Source organism: Hemitrygon akajei, chromosome 7, assembly GCF_048418815.1.
Source record: "Hemitrygon akajei chromosome 7, sHemAka1.3, whole genome shotgun sequence".
NCBI classification, from domain to species: Eukaryota; Metazoa; Chordata; class Chondrichthyes; order Myliobatiformes; family Dasyatidae; genus Hemitrygon; species Hemitrygon akajei.
The window spans coordinates 166,279,682-166,295,548 of NC_133130.1; the positions used below are offsets into that span (position 1 = coordinate 166,279,682).

At 43.4% G+C, this 15,867-nt stretch overlaps 1 protein-coding gene across 1 annotated transcript in view; it reads left to right on the forward strand.

Moving 5' to 3' along the window:
• Nucleotides 1-5,882: 5,882 nt before the first annotated feature.
• Nucleotides 5,883-15,867, forward strand: part of LOC140731138 (probable G-protein coupled receptor 82) — a 31,439-nt gene continuing 21,454 nt past the window's right edge. The window contains exon 1 of the mRNA XM_073052489.1: nt 5,883-5,909. The gene's annotated coding sequence lies outside the window, so the exon portion shown is untranslated. The remainder of the gene's footprint in view (nt 5,910-15,867) is intronic.

Sequence of the window (15,867 nt, forward strand, 5' to 3'; positions counted from 1 at the left end):
TTTCTGGATTCCTGCTTGTGCCACGCACCAGTGAGGGAAGAAACCTAGAAAACCTACAGCACAAAGTTAAGGAAGATGTGGCAAGATGGAACCTGATTCCTTTTTTCAGTCTCAGTTCAAGGATTGAGTCTATTAAAATGAATATACTGCCCAGACTGTTATATCTCTTTCAGACCCTACCAATAGAGATTAATCAAAATCAATTCACTGAATGGAACAAGATGCTATGAAGGTATATTTGGCAGGGTATAAGGCCTAGAGTTCGTCTCAAAACTTTGCAGTTAGCAAAGGAAAAGGGGGGATGGGCCTACCTTCTCTTAGAGATTATTATTTTGCAGCACAGTTGAGAGCTGTGATATGTTGGTGTAACCCAACATATGACGCTCAATGGAAAAACATTGAGGAGCGGGTACTTCCCATCCCCATACAAGCAATTTTGGCTGATAACAACCTGCAAAGGTACATAAATACTATTGATAACCCATGGGTGAAATGGACTCTTAGAATATGGAAAACTACTATAAAAGAATATAATCTAGAGGGAGATATTGCAATTCTTAAATGGTGTGCATATGACTTGGATTTTACACCAAATAAATTGGATGCTAGATTTAAGGACTGGACAGCTAAAGGAATAACAGTTCTTTGCAACATAATGAAAGAAGGAACACTGTTCAGTTTTGAAACGCTTAAAGAGGAACACTTATTAGAAAAACAAGATTTTTATCAGTATTTACAGATGTGACAATATGTTAATAAGACGCTTAAAAATGTAACCAAGGCAAATACATGCTTGATAGTGCTCTTTAGAAAAGCATATAATTCAGATAATGGTAGTAGAATCATTTCAAGTATGCATAAGGGGTTGTCAAATCTTAAAACACATTCGACTTCATACATTAAAACAAAATGGGAGAAGGAAGGAGGGATAATTATATCTGAGGAAGAATGGACAATAATATGGAGATATCAATGGAAGTGTACCAGTTCACAGAAATGAAGGGAGTTTGGATGGAAAAACTTGATAAGATATTTTATTACACCCTCTCAGAAATCCCATTATGATGGTAACCTCCATGTTTGCTGGAGAAATTGTGGAAATCAAAATGCAAATCATTATCATATTTTTTGGGACTGCCCTGTTATCAAAAACTATTGGAGGGGGGTACACAATGCCCTACAAGACATCTTTAAATGTGAAATACCCTTGGAGAGTAAGACCATATATTTTGGATATATACCTCAAGAATGGTTGAAAAGAGATAAATATTTAATGAATATACTGTTGGTGGCTGGTAAAAAGACTCTTACTAGGAAATGTTTATCACAGGAGGGCCCAACTTTAAATACATGGATGGAAATTACAATGGACATTTACAAAATGGAGAAGATAACAGCATCTGTTAATCATAAGCTGGAACAATTTGATTCATACTGGGAAAAATGGTTTAACTACATAATGCCTTATAGGCCTGATTTTATTCTCTCAAATCAATGAATCTGTTGTAAAAAAAAAAAGATCACTCCCTACTTGTACATAGTTCTTTCCTTTTGCTTGTTTTTTCTTTCCACTCTTTTCTATAAGTGTATACCTCAGCTAAATACTTTGTGGAGATTTGTGATATATATGATTATATGAAATATATGTACAATGTCTGAAATACATCTTATGGAAATGTTTGATGATGAACTTCAATAAAATTACAAAAAAATTACTTCAATAAATTACCAAAAAAAAAGAAAACCTACAACACAATACAGGCCCTTCAGCCCACAATGCTGTGCCAAATATGTACTTACTTTAGAAATTACCCAGGGTTACCCATAGCTCTCTATTTTTCTAAGCTCCATGTACCTATCCAGGAGTCTCTTAAAAGACCCTATCATTTCCACCTCCACTACTGTCACCAGCAGCCCATTCCACACACTCACCACTCTCTGCCTCTGACTATCCACACAATCAATGCCTGTAATCATCTTATATGCCTCTACCAGGTCACCTCTCATCCTCTGTCACTTCAAGGAGAAAAGGCCAAGTTCACTCAGCATATTCTCATAATGCATGCTCCCCAATCCAGGCAACATCCTTGTAAATCTCCTCTGCACCCTTTCTATGGTTTCCACATCCATCCTGTAGTGAGGTGACCAGAACTGAGCACAGTACTCCACGTGGGGTCTGACCAGGGTCCTATATAGCTGCAACAATACCTCTCGGCTCTTAAACTCAATCCCACAGTTGATGAAGGCCAATGTACCATATGCCTTCTTAACCACAGAGTCAACCTGCACAGCAGCTTTGAGTGTCCTATAGACTTGGACCCCAAGATCCCTCTGATCCTCCACACTGCCAAGAGTCTTATCACTAATGCTATATTCTGCCGTCATATTTGACCTACCAAAATGAACCACCTCACACTTATCTGGGTTGAACTCCATCTGCCACTTCTGAGCCCAGTTTTGCATTCTATCAATGTCCCACTGTAACCTCTGACAGCCCTCCACACTATCCACAACACCCTCAACCTTTGTGTCATCAGCAAATTTACTAACCCATCCCTCCACTTCCTCATCCAGGTCATTTACAAAAATCACTAAGAGTAAGGGTCCCAGAGCAGATCCCTGAGGCACACCACTGGTCACCAGCCTCCATACAGAATATGACCCATCTACAACCATTCTTTGCCTTCTGTGGGCAGACAAATTCTGGATCCACAAAGCAAGGTCCCCATGGATCCCATGCCTCCTTACTTTCTCAATAAGCCTTACATGGGGTACCATATCAAATGCCTTGCTGAAATCCATATACACTATATCTATTGCTCTACCTTCATCAATGTGTTTAGTCACATCCTCAAAAAATTCAATTCAATTCAGTCAGACTGTCAGGAAGAACAGGCAGGTGATGGGACATAGTAGCAGCCAGCAGGCTGAGTATCAGTACATTAGGGATGCAGAATCAAAAAGGGCAGCAAATACAGTATTCAAGGTGTATCTCAATTGTCGGAGTATAAGAAATGTGGTGGATGATCTTGTTGCACTATTACAGGTTGCCAGGTATGATGTTGTGGCCATCACTGAATCGTGGCTGAAGGATGGTTGTAGTTGGGAGCTGAATCTCCAAAGTTACACATTATAACAGAGGGACAGGAAGGTAGGCAGAGGGGGTGGTGTGGCTCTATTGGTAAAGAATGGCAGCAAATCGGTAGAAAGATGTGACATAGGATCGGAAGATGTTGAGTCCTTGTGGGTTGAGTTAAGAAACTGCATGGGTAAAAGGACCCTGATGACAGTTACATATAGGTCACCCAACAGTAACTGGGATGTGGCCCACAGATTACAATGGGAAATAGAAAAGGCACGTCAAAAGGGCAATGTTATGATAGTCATGGGAGATTTTAACATGCAGGTCGATTGGGAAAATCAGGTTGGTAATGGATCTCAAGAGAGTGAGTTTGTTGAAAGCCTTTGAGATGGCTTTTTAGAGCAGTTTGTCATTGAGCCTACTAGGGAATCAGCTATACTGGATTGGGTGTTATGTAATGAACTGGAGGCGATTAGGGAGCTTAAGCTAAAAGAACCCTCAGGAACCAGTGATCACAGTATGACTGAGTTCAACTTGAAATGTGATAGGGAGAAAGTAAAGTCTGATGTAGCAGTATTTAAGTTGAGTAAGGGAAATGACAGTGGTATGAGAGAGGAGTTGGCCAAGGTAAACTGGAAGGAGCTGCTGGCAGGGATGTCAGCAGAGCAGCAATGGAGTGAGTTTCTGGCAAAAATGAGGAAGGTGCAGGGTATTCCAAAAATAAATGGCAAAAGAGTACAACTATGGCTGACAAGGCAAGTCAAAGCTAATGTAAAAACAAAAGAGAGGGCATACAACAAAGCAAAACTTAGTGGGAAGAGAGGATTGGGAAGTTTTTAAAAACCTACAGAGAGCAACTAAAAGAATCATTGGAAGAGAAAAGATGAAGTATGAAGACGAGCTAGCAAATAATATCAAAGTGGTTAGTAAAAGCTTTTTCAAGTATGTAAAATATATAAGAGAGATGAAAGTGAATATAGGGCTGCTAGAAAATAAGGCAGCAGAAATACTAACAGGGGACAAGGAAAGGGGCAGATGAACTCAATGAGTATTCCATTTAGTTCATTCCATCAGTCTTCACTGTGGAAGACACTAGCAGTGTGCCAGATGTTGTAGTGTGTGAAGGAAGAGAAGTGGCTGCAGTTACTATTTCAAAAAGCTGAAAGGCCTAAAAGTAGATAAGTCACTTGGACCAGACCACTCCCTAGGTTTTGAAAGAGGTAGCATTAGAGATTGTGGTGCCATTAGAAATGATCTTCAAAAATGATAATTCAAAAATCACTGGACTCTGGCATGGTGCCAGAGGACTGGAAAATTGCAAATGCCACTCCACTCTTTAAGAAAGGAAATTATAGACCAGTTAGCCTGACCTCAGTGGTTGGGAAGATGTTAGAGTTAATTGTTAAGGACGAGGTGATGGAGTACTTGGTGATATAGGACAAAATCAGCATGGTTTCCTTAAGGGAAAATCCTACCTGACAAACCTTTTGGAATTCTTTGAGGAGATTACAAGTAGGATAGATAAAGGGGATGCGGTGGATGTTGTATATTCCGATTTTCAGAAGGCCTTTGACAAGGTGCCACTCATGAGGCTTCTTACCAAGTTAAGAGCCCATGGTATTCCAGGAAAGTTACTAGCATGGTTAGAGCATTAGCTGATTGGAAGAAGGCAGCGAGTGGGAATAAAAGGATCTTTGCCTGGTTGGCTGACAGTGACTAGTGGTGTTCCACTGGGGTCGGTGTTGGGACCACTTCTTTTTATGCTGTATATGATGCCAAGTTTGCAGATGATATGAGGATTGGTGGAGGGGCCGGTCATGTTGAGGAAACAGGTAGGATACAGAAGGACTTAGACAGATTAGGAGAATGGGCAAGAAAGTGGAAAATGAAATATACTGTTGGAAAATACATGGTCATGCACTTTGGTAGTAGAAATAAATGTGCAGACTATTTTCTAAACGGGGAGAAAATCCAAAAATCTGAGATGCAAAGGGACTTGGGAATCCTTGTGCAGAACACCCTAAAGGTTAACTTGCAGGTTGAGTCAGTGGTGAGGAAGACAAATGCAATGTTAGCATTCATTTCAAGAGATCTAGAATACAAGAGCAGGGATGTGATGCTGAGGCTTTATAAGGCACTGGTGAGGCCTCACCTTGAGTATTGTGAATGGTTTTGGGCTCCTTATCGGAGAAAAGATGTGCTGGCATTGGAGAGGGTCCAGAGGAGGTTCACAAGGATGATTCCAGGAATGAAAGGGTTGTCATACAAGGAACGTTTGATGGTTCTGGGTCTGTACTCACTGGAATTTAGAAGGATGGGGGGGATCTCATTGAAACCTTTTGAAGGTAGAAAGGCCTAGACAGAGTAAATGTGGAAATGGTGGGAGAGTCTAGGACAAGAGGGCACAGCCTCAGGATAGAAGGGTGCCCTTTCAAAACAGAGATGTGGAGAAATTTCCTTAGTCAGAGGGTGGTGAATTTGTGGAATATGTTGCCACATGCAGCTGTGGGTGTATTTAAGGCAGAGGTTGATCAGTTCTTCATTGGACATGGCATCAAAGGTTACAGGGAGAAGGCTGGGATATGGGGTTGAGGAGGAGAAAATAAAAAGGATCAGCCATGATTGAATGGCAGAGCAGACTCAATGGGCCAGATGGCCTAGTTCTGCTCCTATGTCTTATGGTCTTACCCAGTCTATTTCCTTCACTCTCCACATCTCGACTAATATCTTATTTAACCTTGTTTCTCCTTGTGTCTGTCAGTGACTATGTTCATTTTCTTGCTGGAAGGAACACATCTGAGGGTTGATCTCACCAATGGAGTTGAGGGTAAGGATCCCAAAAAAATTGCAGTGAGCTGTTTACTCTTTACCTGTGCTGTGCATTTTGAATTATATTTTATGAGCTTATTTGTGGTACTGATTCCTTTTATGTGCTGAAAAATATGTTTTATGGGAGATGCAGGTAATCCAATCAAATTGAGTGTGGTGAACTACATATACCTGTCTGGACATGCCCCTCTGCTGGTTGCTGAACATGATCGCAACCGAGCACTGGTCTGTCAGCAAGGTGAACCTTTTGCCGGCGAGATAGTGCCTCCAGTGCCTAATAGCTTCCACTATGGCCTGGGCTTCTTTCTCCACCGCGGAGTGCCGAATTTCAGGGCCTTGAAGGGTACAAGAGAAGAATGCTACTGGCCTTCCTGCCTGATTGAGGGTAGCAGCCAGCGCGAAGTCGGAGGCGTCACTCTCTACTTGGAAGGGAATGGTCTTGTCCACCGCATTGAGATAACAGTGAGGTACAGGTAATTCAGGTTAAATTGAATTTACAGTGAGGTACAGGTAATTCAGGTTAAATTGAATTTACAGTGAGGCACAGGTAATTCAGGTTAAATTGAATTTACAGTGAGGCACAGGTAATTCAGATTAAATTGAATTTACAGAGAGGCACAGGTAATTCAGATTAAATTGAGTTTACAGTGACGTGCAGGTAAATCAGATAAAGTATGGTAAAGTACAGGTGGAAAGCTTGCTTACACATTGGTTCAGTCTCTGTGAGTCTAGCCACCACACTTCACCCTCCATGTTGTAACCTCCACTGAACCTAATTGCATTGAAAACTGATACTGAAACCTTCTCGCCAGCTCCTGGAATTGTGCGCATCTTCTGAAGTAATGACATTTACAAATACCACAACAGCTCAGACAGGAAGCTGGTTTTATAGAATATGCATGCGCCGTGCACCGAGGAGCACACCGTGCAAATGTTAACTCGGTGAGTCAACTTGAGGAGCAAGGAGCAATGTCTGGGTCAGAGGTTACACACTCAGGAGATGACTGAAAGCTAACACCGTGCTTTTCCACAGGAGGAGCAGAAAGAATTTATTGTCCTGTTAGGACAGTAAGGAATTTTGTGATCAACTCACATTAAATACTGGAGGAACTCAGCAGGTCAGACAGCATCCATGGAAATGGATATAGGTCGACGATTTGGCCAAGACCCTTCATCAGGACTGGAAAGGAAGGAGTTGGAAGCCTGGGAGGAGGGGAAGGAGTACAGGTGATTGGTGAGATCAGGTGGATGAACTAAGAAGCTGTGAGGTGATAGGTGGAAGAGGGAGAGGACTGAAGAAGGAGGAATCTAACAGGAGTGGACAGTGGACTATGGGAGAAAGGGAAGGAAGAGGGGTGATGGGCAGGTGAGGAGGATAGAAGGGGTGAGAGAGGAACGGGGAATGGGAAAAGAGAGAAAGGGAAGAGAGCATTTACAGAATCTCTTGTGTTAAGGAGTTTTGTGAGTCACAATGGGGTCCCATCTCAGGTGGGGACAGGTGACTACTCGGTTGTACTTCTGCCGTGTAGGTGGAACCAGGAGGAGGGCCACTTATCCCACCATTCCTCATGGTGAGGCTTAGTGGGAGGCATGATAAATTGAAACACAATTCACCGTTCCTGGTCCCTGTGGTCCAAGGACAACAGTACTGTAAGAATCAGCTGCCTACATCAGGAAGCAGCTTCTCCATGTCCACCACAACAACCAAGATTTATTAGGGTCCACCCATTCCAACTTCACCTCACACTGACATGTCTTTGCACAGCCGTCTGCCCTGTCACGATGAGATACAGGATGGAGAAGCAACACCTCACATTCAATCTTTGACCATAAGACATAGGAGCACAATTAGGCCATTCATCCCACCGAGTCTGCCCCGCCATTCCATCATGGCTGATCCCGGATCCCACTCAACCCCATACACCTGGCTTCTCGCCACATCCTTTGATTCCCTGACCGATCAGGAAACAATCAACTTCCACCTTAAATATACCCACAGACTTGGCCTCTACCACAGTCTCCGGCAGAGCATTCCTCAGTTTGACTACTCTCTGGGTAAAAAAATTCCTCCTTATCTCTGTTCTAAAAGGATGCCCCTCAATTTTGTGGCTGTACCCTCTAGTTCTGGATACCCCCACCATAGGAAACATCTTCTCCACATCCACCCTATCTAGCCCTTTCAACATTCAGTAGGTTTCAATGAGATCCCCACATATTCTTCTAAATTCCAGTGAGTACAGGCCCAAAGGTGTCAAATGCTCCTCATATGTCAACGCCTTCATTCCCAGAATCATCCTTATGAACCTCCTCTGGACTCTCTCCAATGGCAACACATCCTTTCTGAGAGATGGGGCCCAAAACTGTTGACAATACTCCAAGTGCGGCCTGACCAGTGTCTTTTAAAGGCTCAGCATTATCTTCTTGCTTTTATATTCTATTCCCCTTGAAATAAATGCCTTCTTTACCACAGACTCAACCTGTAAATTAACCTTCTGGGAGTCTTGCCCAAGGACTCCTAAGTCCCTCTGTACCTCTGCTGTTTGAACCTTCTCCCCATTTAGATAATAATCAACACTATTGTTCCTTTTACCAAAATGCAATTTTACCAAAATTCCTTTTATCGTAAATTTGCCAACACTGTATTCATTCTGCCACTTTTTTGTCCATTCTTCCAATTTGACTAAGTCCTGCTGCAATCGCATTGCTTCCTCAGCACTACCTCCCTCTCCACCTGTCTTTGTATCATCTGCATACTTGGCCACAAATCCATCAATTTCATTATCCAAATCATTGACATTTGAGTTTGCCAAGCACATTTCCCTTTATAATAGCAATGACACTCGCTCCTGCTTCTTGACACTCAACCTGATGAGATTCCAAACTGATGGCTTGAGCATTGATTTCTCTAACCTTTGGTAGTCACTACCTTCTATTTTCCTCACCCTCCCCTTTGTTTTCCCTCTCTTCCGTGGCCCTCCCAACCCTTCTGTTCCCCCTCCCCCTGCCTTATGGGAGAGGGGAATGAAGTGAGAGACTGGGAGATGATGGTGGACAAGGTAAAGGGCTGAAGAAGGAATCTGGTAGGAGAGGAGAGTGTGGACAATGAGAGAAAGGGAAGGAGGAGGGAACCAAGGGGCAGTGAGTAGAAGAGAAGGGGTCAGGGGGAAACAGATTGGGGAATGGAACAAGAGAGAATGAGGGAGTGGGAAGAAATTTCCTGAAGTTAGAGAAATCAATGTTTATACCATCAAGTTTTTCCTCAGGCGTTTTGTAGATCTCCATGTTTGTTTACTTTACTAGTTCACTTGTGCTTATTTAAAGCAATATTTTCCTCACCAGGGAAGCATAGGGTTCAAAAGAGGTTCACTAAAATGATTCTAGGATTGAAAGACTTACCATATGAAAAGCATTTGATGGCTCTGGGTCTATACTCACTGGAATTCAGAAGAATGAGGGAGGGGCATCTCTATCAAATAGTGAAAGGCCTAAATAGGGTGGATGTGGAGAGGATGTTTCCTGTGATGGGAGACTTGAAGACCAGAAGACACAGCCTCAGAATAGAGGAATGTCCATTTAGAATGGAGATGGCTGGTGGGGGGGGAGGAGTGAATCTGTGCAGTTTGTGATGCACCATCAATAACTCACGCTGAGACTTAGGAAGTGAGATATCGGCTTTTATTGACTGAAGAACAACACTACATCCTGGGAAAATGAGGGAGAGCAGCAGGCCACAGTTGCCTTTATACAGGGGTCTGTGGGAGGAGCCACAGGAGCAGTCAGCAGGGTCTGTGGGAGGGGCCACAGGAGCAGTCAGCGGGGGTCTGTGGGAGGGGCCACAGGAGCAGTCAGCGGGGGTCTGTGGGAGGAGCCACAGGAGCAGTCAGCGGGGGTCTGTGGGAGGAGCCACAGGAGCAGTCAGCAGGGGGTCAGTGGGAGGAGCCACAGGAGCAGTCAGCGGGGGTCTGTGGGAGGGGCCACAGGAGCAGTCAGCGGGGGTCTGTGGGAGGAGCCACAGGAGCAGTCAGCGGGGGTCTGTGGGAGGAGCCACAGGAGCAGTCAGCGGGGGTCTGTGGGAGGAGCCACAGGAGCAGTCAGTGGGGGTCTGTGGGAGGAGCCACAGGAGCAGTCAGCAGGGGGTCTGTGGGAGGGGCCACAGGAGCAGTCAGCGGGGGTCTGTGGGAGGAGCCACAGGAGCAGTCAGCGGGGGTCTGTGGGAGGAGCCACAGGAGCAGTCAGCGGGGGTCTGTGGGAGGGGCCACAGGAGCAGTCAGCGGGGGTCTGTGGGAGGAGCCACAGGAGCAGTCAGACAGGTATATCTAGTTCACCACAGTTTGTTACCACAGACAGCTGTGGAGGCCAAGTTATTGGGTACATATAAGGCAGACATTGTTAGGGTCTTGATTAGACAGGGTGTCAAAGTTATGGGGAGAAGGCAAGAAATGGTGTTGACAGGGATAATAAATCAGCCATGATGGAGTGGCCTAATTCTGCACCTACAGAATATTTGCAAATAAAGTTGATCCCTGCAAGCTTTTAACACAGAATAGGCAGATTAATGTTTCAGAACGGACTAAATGGACCAAAGGGCCTGTTTCTGTACTATAGTTCTCTAGCTTAGACTCAAGCACATGATGATAACTTTGACTTTGCTGCTGATAATTTTAATTCTGAACTCATAATTGAAACAGACATTTGAAGTCAAGACAGAGTTATTGTTAAGTTGCCAAAACGAGAGATTGAGCGACAGATTGAAAGATAAGAACCGGACGTGGAAGAAAAGTAGTGGGCCGATGTGTTTGAGGAGGAACTAGCTTTCAATATCCTTTATTGTGAAGAAGTGTATATATAGAAGTCTCTAATAAATATCTCAACCTATAGGTGTAAGTTTTCTATGGGTGAGGGCAGTGCCTGATTGGATGATAAATTTTAAAGTCTTTCAGTAAAAACACACGTGCTCAAATTAATTTACATTTAGAATTAAACTACAAAGCACTTGACCTTAAATATATAGCCAGATATTGAGGTTCAGAATAGTCTCCCATGTCTCAGTAAATCTTGTTACGATCAGGAAAACTTTAGCTAAATCCTGAACTGTTTTTATTTTGATTGATAATAATTTCCAATGAAAGTTAGGACTATGTGCCAGTCTCAGGATTTGCCAATGGTGATTTACACTTCTTTACTGCTGGCCTTGGGTGCTTTTGTAAAAACATGGGCTCTTTCAGTTTTGGGTTTTATATTCTGTACTTTTGTCCATTCTTTCTTGCTGCCATTTGTGTGACCTTTTTTGTGCGGGGGTTTAGGGTTCTTGCTGTGTGCATTATGTTTGTTTTTTTGTGCGGGGGATTTGGGGTTTAGGGTTCTTGCTGTGTGCGTGATGTTTGTTTTTTGTGTGGGGGATTTGGGGTTTGATGTTCTTGTGCCATTTGCACAATTTGTTTATTTTTGCATGGGGGGGGATTAGGGGTTTGACATTCTTGCTATCTGCTTGTGTTTTTTGCGCATGGGAGGGGGTTGAAGTTTCTGTTTGAATGGCTCCCGTGGTTTTCAGGTTTCATGACTATTTGGAGAAGGCAAATCTCAGAGCTGTATACTGCATACATACATTTGAACCTTGAACAGTAGTACCATGCTATTACAGCTTGGGGTGAGAGTTCGGAGTTCAATTCTGACCTCATCCGTAAAGAGTCTGTACGTCATCCCAGTGGATTGCGTGGGTTTTCCCCGGGTGCTCTGGTTTCCTCCCACAGTCCAAAGACGTACCGGTTAGTAGGCTAATTGGTCATTGTATATTGTCCCATGATTAGGCTCAGGTTAATCGGGGGTTAACGGACAGCACAGCTCAAAGCACCAGAAGGGCCTGTTCTACACTATATCTCTAAATAAATAATGTTTCTTACATAGAAACTGACTCAATCACACCAACAGCCACTGTCTGTCTCAAATTTGACAGCTAAGTGGCTGAGAGGTGGAAATTCAGAAAGGCGCTCCACACACATGGGTTTTCTGTGCTGCTATCTTCAGTATCTTCCCTATCTGAAAGTGACGTTTTTTACTTTTGATTTTCTGTATGCTGTAACAAAATGAGTTTGAACACAGAACACTACAGGCCTTCAGTTCACAATGTTGTGATTGATCTAACTCTTCACTCAACAATCAAGGAATCAGGTTCAGGTTTAGTATCACTGGCATATGTTGTGAAATTTGGTAACTTAGCAGCGTTAATACAATGCAATGCATGATAATATAGAAAGAAAAGTATTTTATGTGTATCAAATATACATCCACTTTATTTGCCATAAACACTTACATGTATTAGAAATACTCCCCCAGCCACCACTACTTTGTCATTTCCAGTCAGTCACCTTATGTACAGACGCTCCTGTGCCTAGTGACATTTTATGGACATACAGTCAATCTATGTATAGAAGCTGTGTATTTATATTTATTGTGTTTTTTAATTGTGCTCTTTATCTTATTGTGAATTTTTTGGAGCAGTATCAGATCTGGAGCAATAATTATTTTGTTCTCCTTTACACTGATGTGCAGGAAATGACTTTAAACAATCTCAGTGTAGAATGTTGAACTTGAACTTGCTGTGCAGAGTGCAACATGAAACTCTCACGTAACCCTCTACCACTATTGTCCACGTACCTATTTAAGTTTGATAAGGTTTAATTTATATTTACTTTTCAGTGAAGTGAATGACCATCCACCACACAAAATATACCACCTAGCCTATCAGTTCTAACAGATCTATTCTACTTGAATTCATTCCAACAATGATAGAACAAAAACCAGTACAGCTTTGTGCTGAACCAATTAAAATTTAATTATTAAATCAGTCATCAAATGGCCAACTAAACTAATCCGTCCTGCCTCCACAATGTCCATATCCTTCCATGTTTCTCACATTCATGTGCCTTTCTAAACAATTCTTAGAAGGCTCTAATGTTTCTGCCTCTACCACCACCCCAGACGGCGCATTCCAGGCACCCACCCCTCTCTGTGGGGGAAAATCTTGCCCCTCATCTCCTTTGAAATCACCTTCTCACCTTAAATGCATTTTTTTTTTGGCATTAGACTTTTCAACCCTGGGAAAAAGTACATAGTCTGTCTCTCATAATCTTATAAACCTCTGTCAGATCTTTCGTCAGCCTCCTCCATTCTAAAGAAAGCAACCCAAGTTCATCCAGCCTCTCATGACATCACCTGCCCTCTAAACCAGGCAGCATCCTGGTAAACCTCTTCTGTACCCTCCCCAAAGTATCAACATCCTTCCCATAATGGGACAACCAGAAACGTGTGCAATGTTCCAGAGGTGGTGTAACTGGAGTTTTATAAAGCTGCAGCATAGCCTTCTGACTTTTAAACTTAATGCCTTGGCTAATAAAAGCAAGTGTGCCATTTTCTGTCGGTCTGTGTAGCCGTATTCAGCGAGCTACATCTATAAAAATCACACACAAATGCTGGAGGGGCTCAGCAGGTCAGGCAGCGTCTATGGAGACGAACAAACAGTCGACACTTTGGGCTGAGACCCTTCATCAGGACTGGAAAGGAAGTGGAATACCCCAGGATAAAGAAGTGGGGGGAGGCTGGGAGAGGAAGGTGACAGGTGAAGCCGTGTAGGTGAGAAAGGTAAAGGGCTGGAGAAGACCTGATAGGAGAGGAGAGTGGACCACGGGAGAAAAGGAAGAAGGAGGGGCACCTGGGGGAGGTTATAGGTGTTGAGGAGAGGAGGTAAGAGGCTAGAGTGGTGAATTGAAGAAGAGGGAAGGGGGAGGAAAAAAATTACAGAAAAGAAAATTTGATGTTCATGCCATCAGGTTAGAGGCTACCCGGTTGGACTATATGATGTTGCCTCTCCAACCTGAGAGGGGCCTCATCATGGAAAAAGAGGAGCCAGTGGACCGGCATGTCAGAACGGGAACGGGAATAGGAATTAAAATAGTTGGCCACTGGGGAATCCCGCATTTTGCAGATGGAGCGAAGGTGATCGACAAAGCAGTCCCCCCATTTCCGCCAGGTCTCATCAATGTAGACGAGCACCAGATACAACAGACAAACCCAACCAGGTGTTGCCTCACAGGTTTGGGCCCCTGAATGGATGTGAAGGGGTAGATGAATGGGCAGGTGTAATGTTTCTGTTTAACCGTTTCCTCAAACATATCTAGTTTCTTGACCTCATCCTCCTGCTGTGGCTCCAACTTCTACATTCTCCACACTTTCTGGCCTTCCTCTGAAACTCCCTGTCAGCCGACCGCCGCTGTATCGAGCTTGAGCTCCAGGTTCTGTTCCCACTTATCAGGAGGAACATGTTTGTTGTAGCTTCCCAATACAACCTTTGAAAGCTGCAGCAGAGCTCTCTCCACACCTGGGCTTCCTTTTTCCACTGCACAGTGGTCAAGTGTACACATATGCTTGCCAAGTTGCAAACCCTCACTTCTCCCTTTAGTGCTGTGGACAAAATTGCAGCCTGCAGGATGAATTTCAGTGTGTAATGGGTTCAGAAGCAAAAAGGGTGGCAAATGCAGTACTCTAAGAGTTATATCTCATTGCTTGGAGTATAGGAAATGAGCTGGATGATCTTGTTGCACTATTACAGATTGTCAGGTATGATACTGTGGCCACCCCTGAATCATGGTTGAAGGATGGTTGTAGTTGTGAGCTGAATGTCCAAGGTTACACATTGTACCAGATAGATAGGAAGGTAGGCAGAGGGGGTGGTGTGGCTCTGCCAGTGAAGAATGGCATCAAATCAGTAGAAAGATGTGGCATAGGATTGGAAGATTTTGAACCTTTGTGGGTTGAGTTAAGAAACTGCAAGGGTAAAAGGACCCTGATGCCAGTTATATACAGGTCTCCCAACTGTAGCTGGGATGTGGGCCACAGATTGCAACAGGAAATAGAAAAGGCATGTCAAAAGGGAAATGTTATGATAGTCATGGGAGATTTCAACATTCAGGTCAATTGGGAAAACCAGGTTGATAATGGATCTCAATGAGTGAATTTGTTGAATGCTTACGAGATGGCTTTTTAGAACAGTTTGTCATTGAGCCTACTAGGGGATCAGCTATACTGGATCGGGTGTTATGTAATGAACTGAAGATGATTACGGAGCTTAAGGTAAAGGAAATCTTAAGAGTGAGTGATCCCAATAGGATTGAGTTCAACTTGAAATTTGATAGGGAGAAAGTAGAGTCTGTTGCAGCTGTATTTCAGTGGAGTAAAGGAAATTACAGTGGTATGAGAGAGGAGTTGGCCAAAGTAAATTGGAAGGAGATGCTGGCAGGGATGAAAGCAGAGCAGCAATGACATGAATGTCTGTGAAAATTGAGGAAGATGCAGGATAGGTGTATTCCAAAAACAAAGAAATACTCAAATGGCAAAATAGTACAACCGTGGCTGGCAAGGGAAGTCAAAGGTAATGTAAAAATAAAAGAGAGGGCATACAACAAAGGAAAACTTAGTGGGAAGCTAGAGAATTGGGAAGCTTTTAAAATTCTACAGAGAGCAACTAAAAGAATCATTTGGAGGGAAAAGATGAAATATGAAAGCAAGCTAGCAAGCAATATCAAGGTGGATAGTAAAAGCTTTTTCAAGTATGTGAAAAAAGAGAGAAGAGAGTGCATACATGAGTGTTTGTCTGGTTGGCAATCTGGGGTGAGCGGTGTGCTGCAGGGGTCGGTGCTGGGCCCACAACTGTTCACGATATGCATTAACGACCTGGAATAGGGGACCGAGTGTAGTGTATCTAAGTTTGCTGATGGCACTAAATTGAATGGAAAAGCAGATTGTGCAGAGGATACGGAGAGTTTGCAGAGAGAAATAGATAGGTTAAGTTGAGTGGGCAAGGGTCTGGCAGATGGAATACAATGTTGGTAAATGCAAGGTCATCCACTTTGGAATGTTATGAATGTGAAGCAACTCTGAGGGGCCGAAGGGTACAAAGTTGC